The sequence below is a fragment of the Neoarius graeffei genome, chromosome 3 (assembly GCF_027579695.1).
Source record: "Neoarius graeffei isolate fNeoGra1 chromosome 3, fNeoGra1.pri, whole genome shotgun sequence".
Taxonomy (NCBI): domain Eukaryota; kingdom Metazoa; phylum Chordata; class Actinopteri; order Siluriformes; family Ariidae; genus Neoarius; species Neoarius graeffei.
In genome coordinates, this window is record NC_083571.1 from 36,451,439 (window position 1) to 36,459,450 (window position 8,012).

General features: G+C 40.7%; 1 long non-coding RNA gene across 1 annotated transcript; it reads right to left on the bottom strand.

Moving 5' to 3' along the window:
- Positions 1-5,085: 5,085 nt before the first annotated feature.
- On the bottom strand, positions 5,086-6,058 carry LOC132882772 (uncharacterized). The gene is made up of 3 exons (XR_009654224.1): positions 5,967-6,058; positions 5,619-5,783; positions 5,086-5,355 (listed from the first exon to the last, which is right to left on the bottom strand). It is a non-coding gene; the product is annotated as an uncharacterized LOC132882772 (long non-coding RNA).
- Between the last annotated feature and the right edge of the window lie 1,954 nt (positions 6,059-8,012).

The window sequence follows — 8,012 nt, forward strand, 5'->3', positions numbered from 1 at the left end:
TTCATTTCATGATTCAGAACAGTGATTCAATTTCTGGACAGCAAATCAATTCATGATTCAATTCATGATTCTGCACAGCAATTCAGTTCAATCTTGAGAACTGCAACACTGATGATGAGCGATGCCTTTTTCTTTTCTTTTTTTTTTACTTTTACCTGATTCAGCCAAAGATCAACTCAAGTAAGTGTAAAATTTCTTCTATTTCTGATGAGCATATTGGTTGATATGTGTGCTGTAGTGAATACACAGGAAAAAAATGACTGAGCAATTTTTCCAGAGTTAAAAGTATTTTCCTCAAAAATAGTTAATTTTGCTCTATTTTAGGTTTGGAGAGTAAAATCTGGAATTGGAGTGGGAGCAAAATTACAGAGTAACAGAGTTGGTTGTGGCTCTGAACTGAGTAAAATACTACAAGAGTTAATTTCAAGACACACTGAATAGAGTCAAATACCAAAATAAAATCAAATACCAGATAAATGAAGCTGTTGTAAAAAGCAGTTTTAGAACTATGTTGAAATGTGTGAAAAAACATTGCCTTACCCATTGTGACTTGACATGATGGGATGAAGAGTTGGCAGTGGGAGGGGTTTTCACACTTCTCATGGAATGGAATGGAAATTTTTACCCTTCTCACTGAATACCCCTCCCACTATCAACCCATTATCCCAAAACAATAAGACACATTTTTTGATGGCCAGTTAATTGACCAAATCAAGGGAGCATGTAGCCCCATGGGAATTTTGGTTATAAGTTCATCTTTCTTTCTTTCTTTCTTTCTTTCTTTCTTTCTTTCTTTCTTTCTTTCTTTTTTATTGCTTGTTTTATTTAATCTTGTTATTAAAATTTTTATCATACCTTTCATAATTTGGTAATAACTTTTACTTTTAATAATAAGTTAGTTTAGATGTACTTATATTGAATGTGGATCCAATCAGCAGTCGGGGTGAAAGGTCAGCAGGGAGCAGGAAGGTGTGTATGGAGGGAGAAGGAGAGACATGCATGAAAAGTTGTGTGGTCACACCGCTTGAGTTTATAAGTTGGTAGCACACCAAGTTAAGGATGATTATTGTGAATGTGCTTAGACAAATGGACAGTGAGTCTTATGATAACATTCTACAGTGATAAAGCGGTGTAACAGGCAACTACTCTTGAAAACACTGGCATAGTGTTTCCACTGAGGCTACAACAACAAGCTAGTCTGCCTGACCTAGCTTACTGGAGTGTTAAGGACTTTGCATGAGTAGCCGACTCGGCCACCGATCTCCACACAGCCTCAATGAGCTCTGCACAGCCTCAGCAAGTGGAGACATTTCCACTCCCCAGCACAGTCAGTGCTGTGCGGTCGCGGTGAGGACAACAACCATCAGTGCCACAAGTGAGTTTTGCTGCATCACTAGCGTGAAGTAGCCATATTGCTTCAGGCTACTACACACACAAGCACTGCACCTTTTAACTGATAACTGGTTAGGTACCCATTTAAGGTCATTTAATTTACTTGCCTGGATTCATTTAAATTTTTCATCTCAGTTCGAATAACTGCCGGCTTTATTACATTTTGTTGATTTTGCAAGTGTACTGTGGAATGTATGGTTATACAACTGAAAGACTGTTTTGAGATTTTATTTACACTGCAAGAAACTTGTAAAAAATCCAAAAGCTATTCATTTGAGTTGGTGCAATTTTATATTTGAATGTGTATATATGTAAATATATATATCTCATAATCTCTAGCCGCTTTATCCTTCTACAGGGTCGCAGGCAAGCTGGGGCCTATCCCAGCTGACTACGGGCGAAAGGCGGGGTACACCCTGGACAAGTCGCCAGATCATCACAGGGCTGACAAATAGACACAGACAACCATTCACACTCACATTCACACCTACGGTCAATTTAGAGTCACCAGTTAACCTAACCTGCATGTCTTTGGACTGTGGGGGAAACCGGAGCACCCGGAGGAAACCCACGCGGATACGGGGAGAACATGCAAACTCCGCACAGAAAGGCCCTCGCCGGGCCCGGGGCTCGAACCCAGGACCTTCTTGCTGTGAGGGGACAGCGCTAACCACTACACCACCGTGCCGCCCCTAAATATATATATTTTTAAGTAAATAGTTAAACGTACCTGTTGCATTTTGCTTATTTCTTAGATTTTTGCCTAGACTCATAATATTGATAGTGTTTATTTCATTGTGTATTAGAACATGCTCAGATAACATAATTTATTTGATGAGTGACAGGGCATTGAGCTACAGATTAAGTGAAGGGTTTATTTATTTTGAATAGTTCTAGCTGCTTAAATAGGCCTATTGGTGATAATTAGTTATTTACTATAAAGCATTAACTTGCCATAAAGAAAGGGATTTCTTGCCACTTAAAATAACTTGGGGTGTGCACCCCAGTATATAAAGCCAGTGGAGCTGGGGGGGCGCTACAAGCAGATTTAAGTTTTTGTGCTTGATACAGTCCTAAGACTGAACAGAATCACCTCAAGTGATCAAAACGGTTCATCACAATGGGTAAGGTAATGTTTTTTCACATATTCCAACACACTTCTAAAACTGCTTTTTACAACATATTAATTTATCTGTTATTTTTTTTAAAAGTACAATCATGACACACATACTACATAGATATTATTGTAGCTGAACTTGTGCTGAATACAAAAAAGTCATATGACTTTGAAAATACTGCTTAATTTGTTGAAATCGACAACAAAATCAGAGCATACCAAAATCATTAGAGTGCCAGAAAATACACTCAGACCAAGTGAGAGTCAAAATAAAAAAGATCCGGTTCAGCATCATTTTCCCACCTGACTGTGCATCAGAGTTCCATCCATCCTCAGGAACATACGACACCCTGCAAATGGTGGAGGGCCAGAGGCCTCCCCACCCTCTGTGTCCCCTGATGTGGAGCTGATGCCATTGGCCCCAGAACCACCTCCCCATCCTACACTGTGATTTACTACTGCAGGACTCATCCACAAACATTTCCCTTACTAATGATTGAACCCTGGCCTAAGAATTAGTGGATGGCTGAGGCAAGGAGAAATCACCACTTCCACTTTATTCTTTTGCCTCATGAATTCAATAATGACTGGCACCATCAGATACTCATGAACATCCCCATGAAATCCCACCACATTGAATCAGGCTTTGATGGCTTGTGGTCTGGTTATGCCCCAAGTCCACCAAGGCCTGAAAGGTACTCCCTTATATACTCACTGACACATGTTTTGTACTGGCTCCATCAGGGGAGGCCTGTGGTGCATCAGGGTTTGGAAGCAGTATTCCTGCTTCCATGAGAGAATGATGATCCTGGAAATGTCTGGCTTTCCTGTTGGCTTTTTTCCTGCCTCAGTTCCAGGTACCTGGGACCAGGGAATGAGTAGGAAGGAGAGAGAGAGAATGAGTGAGAGATCGAGGGAAGAGGGAGATGCCTGGACAAATGATCAACATCACATGATCATGAGCCAGCTTAATTGCTTTAGGGATGTGGTTGAGTGGCAGTGGAACCACTCTGCCATTCCTGTCAGGAGTCGACTGTTCGCACCAGCTATTTTGTACTCTCTCTCTCTCTCTCTCTCTCTCTCTCTCTCTCTCCCTCTCTCTCTCTCTCACTGTCTTGCTGGTTATGAGAATAGCTGAAACTGCAAAGATGCAGTAAATCAATCTAAGCACATTATAATGTCTTCATGGAATGGAATCAGTAGTTCCTGGGCAGGTCAAAGGCCAATATCTGGAGTAACAAAATATGACACAAGGAGATAAATTCCTGCTTACTTAAACACAACTCTATGATATTCCTAGACAGACTTCATCCCAAATTCACTTTCTCCACTAACCCCCTCACTCTTACAACTCTTCCTGCCTCCCACAGAGTTTAAATTCCTCTTGTTGGTGTGATTAGTGTTCATGTTCAGCCCTTAAAAACTTATCCTGTTACCCTTCAGTGGCAGTGGATCCACTCCACCGTTTCTGTCAGGGGTAGACCACTTGTACCAGCTATTTTGTGCTCTCTCTCTCTCTCTCTCTCTCTCTCTCTCTCTCTCTCTCTCTCCCCCAGTGGTTACAGGAATCACTGAAACCACAAAGATGCAGTGAACTGATCTAAGGATCTAACTGGGGATGCTGGAGCTGTGAGGTGGAAACACAACATTTGCTTAAAGTCATTGAGACATGATACCCAAAACTGCATGGAACTCTCTGATTCTGTAAGGGACACTGATGCCTATAGAAGGTGTTTGAGGTGACACTCCACCCTTGGGGTCTAAGTGGATGAGCCTAAGTAGCCTTAGAGGTTTAAATTTATTGTCATGCTGGAACTAAATACAGAGTATTGGTTGGTTTACATGCCCCCTGAAGACCACCCAAAAATAGCCTTTTTGTACAATAAGGTGATTCTGGCTGCCTTATACCCTGTATAATGGCTTCACTGAGAACCTGTAACATTTCAGTCATTCAATAGCCCTGATACCTCCCCAGTCCTCCTGCTCCTTTGCAGCACATAGCTGGAGGATGGAGGCACTTCAAACTTTTCTCAGATTATGACAGTATACCGTCCTTCATTGACTGGAATCAGTAGTTATTGGCCAGGTCAAAGGTAAACACCTTGAGTAACAGAATATGACAAGGAGAAAAATTCTTGCTCATTTGAAAACAGCTCTATGATATTCCCAGACAGACTTCATCCCAAACCCACCTGCTCCACTAAACCACTCACTCTCCCTCCTCTTCCTCCCTCCCACACAGTTTAAATTCCTCAAACACCTCACTTGTTGGTGTGATAAGTGTTCATGTTCAGCCCTTAAAACTTATCCTTTTACCCTTCACAATTAAGTTACACAATTCATCCTCAAAAGAGAATTCCACACATCTGAAAAAAGGCTGAAAATGAGCAGTGAATAATATGTATTTATTTTTTTCACATCAGTAACAATATAACAACAAGGTATTTTGTTCCAAATGTAGTTTTAACAATGCAGTCAATTTCAGTATTAAAATTAATCCAAAAAAAGGACATTTCAGCAATAAAACAATGACTCACAGGCACCAACCATTTAAAATTCATTTTACTCTCTATATTTGTCAATTAAATGTAAAAAGAGTTTATTAAAATAATACACTGTGATCTAATACAAATTTCACAATTCATTAACTCCTCCTCCTCAGGATCTCTCAGTTCTCACCTCTGAATACGTGCTAAAATCAGAGTGCTGAACTCTCTTCTTCCTCTTCGTCTTCTTCTTGAGGTTCTGGATGTCCAACGAGGCATAACAAACCTCATCGTCTCCAACCTCATCACATCTCCGAGTCGTCCTTTTGTGACTTCCTGCCAGATCAGGTTCGAATTTTGCTGTGAATGAAATGGTGATATCTTAACTCTTAAAAGAGTGAAACCATTTGCTGAAGATGATTTAAAGCTGTCTGGATGAAGCCACGCCCCAAATACTTCAGACAAAATGTCTAAATGATGATCAGAGGTGGAGTTTTCTGAATTGTCCAACAAACTGATTGACAGGTGAGTAGAGACGCATCCTTGATGGTGAAGAGAAAAGTTTATTCTGATTGTATTGAATAGTGAAACAGTGTTAGTGCTGAGAGTGAGTGTGTGAGTACCTTTAGTGGTGTTTGTGCAGAGGCAGTACACACAGATGGAGGAGAGGAGTGAGGAGAGGAGAACACACACAGCACACACACTCAACATCAGCTTCCAGCTAACACTCCACTCTGATACACATGGGGTCGGGGTGTTTGGTGAAACAGTAACCCTGGGAGAGGTTTCTACAGAGAAACACACACACACACACACACACACACAAACACACACACACAAATTGAGTCTAAAAATGTCACTGCCACAGTTTTCAGTTTTATTTGGATAATCTAAAAGATGTGTCTATTTTACAAAAAATCAGCAAAGACAAAAAAATAAAAATAATAATAATTATTATGAGACAATCTTACCGAGTAGAGAGAGTCGAGTGGATTTGTTTCCGTAATGATACACAGCACTGGGGATTATGACACCGACTTTGTTATTTGAAATGAATGTCTCATGTGTAGCGCAGTAGTACAGGCCCAGATCTGATTCTGTGACGTTCTTAATCAGGAGATTGTGTGTGTTGGTGGAGCCGTTTGACACAAACGAGTAACGTGGAGAAGCAAAACGCATCAAATCTATGATCGACATTTTGAGAGGAGGTTGATTCTGATGTGAGCAGTTTCGAAACCACACTGTTTTAAATCCACTTTTGCAAACACAGTCGGAATACAGAATGACGTTGTCTCCTCGTCTGACTCTCATTTCCACTTCTGCTCCAGAGATCCTCTTCTGACTGGAGAACACAACACCTGCAACACAACATCACACTTTACAGTACACTGAGGAGGGTGTACAAACTTCTGCACAACCTCACAGCAAGCTTTAATTCTTTAGAAAGTGTCTAAAAGTTCAATGTGACTTACACACGAGAGCGATGAGAGCAACTCTTGATGTCTCCATCTCAGACACTGGTGCTGAGCGGCTCGTGCTGCTGAAGCTCTTTCATGCGGTTGCTTGTTCTTTAATCTGATTGGTCCACGTCAGTGGAACGTTTCTCTCTCGCTCTCTAACAGCTCATTGGTTGCGGTTAAACTGTGATGTTTACTGTTTTAAAATGAACACTTTGATGTCAATACAATCTTTCGCATGATTGGTTAAAGCCAGTGGAATATTTTTTAATCACCTTGGGGGTCGTGAACGCAGGTTTGTGGCTAAGAAACACTTTTTCCATTCAAAACAAAAAGCCACTACAGCAGTGAGCTTCAGATTTATAACATTTTGGACCAGATATTTAGTTCCCCTTAAAGTGGGCTTCTAAAATGTTACTTATCTTTGATTAAATTCATCATCAGTGGAATATCAGAGGGACAGGAGAGATCAGTAATACATACACTCATATGATACGGAATTACAAGGTGATTTTTCATACCTAGTTCTGTCCTAAGTGACTGAGGATTTAACCTGCAGCGTGTAAAGCAGATCTGAGATCAGTGACTGAAGGACGTCAGTGTGTCACCTGAGGTGCAGGGCCTCACTGTGGGTTTCCTGTTTTGTAGCGCAAACACACTCAGGATTTAAGAGGGGGAGAGAGATGCATTGTTTCATTTATCTGAAATGTTCACAAGATACAGGTCACTACACTGTATAACAGCACGTAGCTGGAGAATGGAGGACCTTCAGTCTTGTTTCAGATTACTAGATCATGCCTGCCTTCCTCGAATGGCTCCATATGGTTAAACAAAGAAACCTGCAGGATGGCTGCAAACATGCACAACTGCATGGCTGACAGGTGTCTGTTGCAGTGCACTTCAAGAAAAGGCCAACAAACAGAGCAAAAAAAGATGACAGATAGATCAATAAGAACTGGACCATGGATCAGTGGAAGAAGGAGGCTTGCACTGTAAACCCGAATAAGTTGAGTTTACTTAAAAAAATTGAGGAAAGTGGTTGCCTTAAAAAAAAATAAGTAATTATTAATGATTGAATTGAGGACCTTAAACTTACAATCTTCTGGTAAGTTTAAGGTACTCAATTCAATCATTAATAATTACTTATTTTTTTAAGGCAACCACTTTCCTCAATTTTTTTAAGTAAACTCAACTTATTCGGGTTTACAGTGTGGTCTGATGAATCATGTTTTCTTTTACATCATTTGGATGGGGCAGCACGGTGGTGTAGTTGTTAGGACTGGGACTGTTTTGGCCTCTAGAGGCCGCTGTTATTTCCTTTTCTGGTCATGTTTGTTTTGGCCTCTAGAGGTCAGCACTGTGTTCTGTGTTTTGTTTTTGTCTTATTGCCTGTTTCCTGCCCCGCCCTGTCCTTAATTAGTTTGTTTATTTATACCCCTGAGTTCAGTCGTCTTGTCACGGAGTCTTTGTGCTGTTATGTTTAGCTCCAGTTTCCTCTGTACCGTGTTCCTTGTCTTTTTGGTTTTGCACTTTGCTTTGCTTTTTGGACTTTTTTACCTA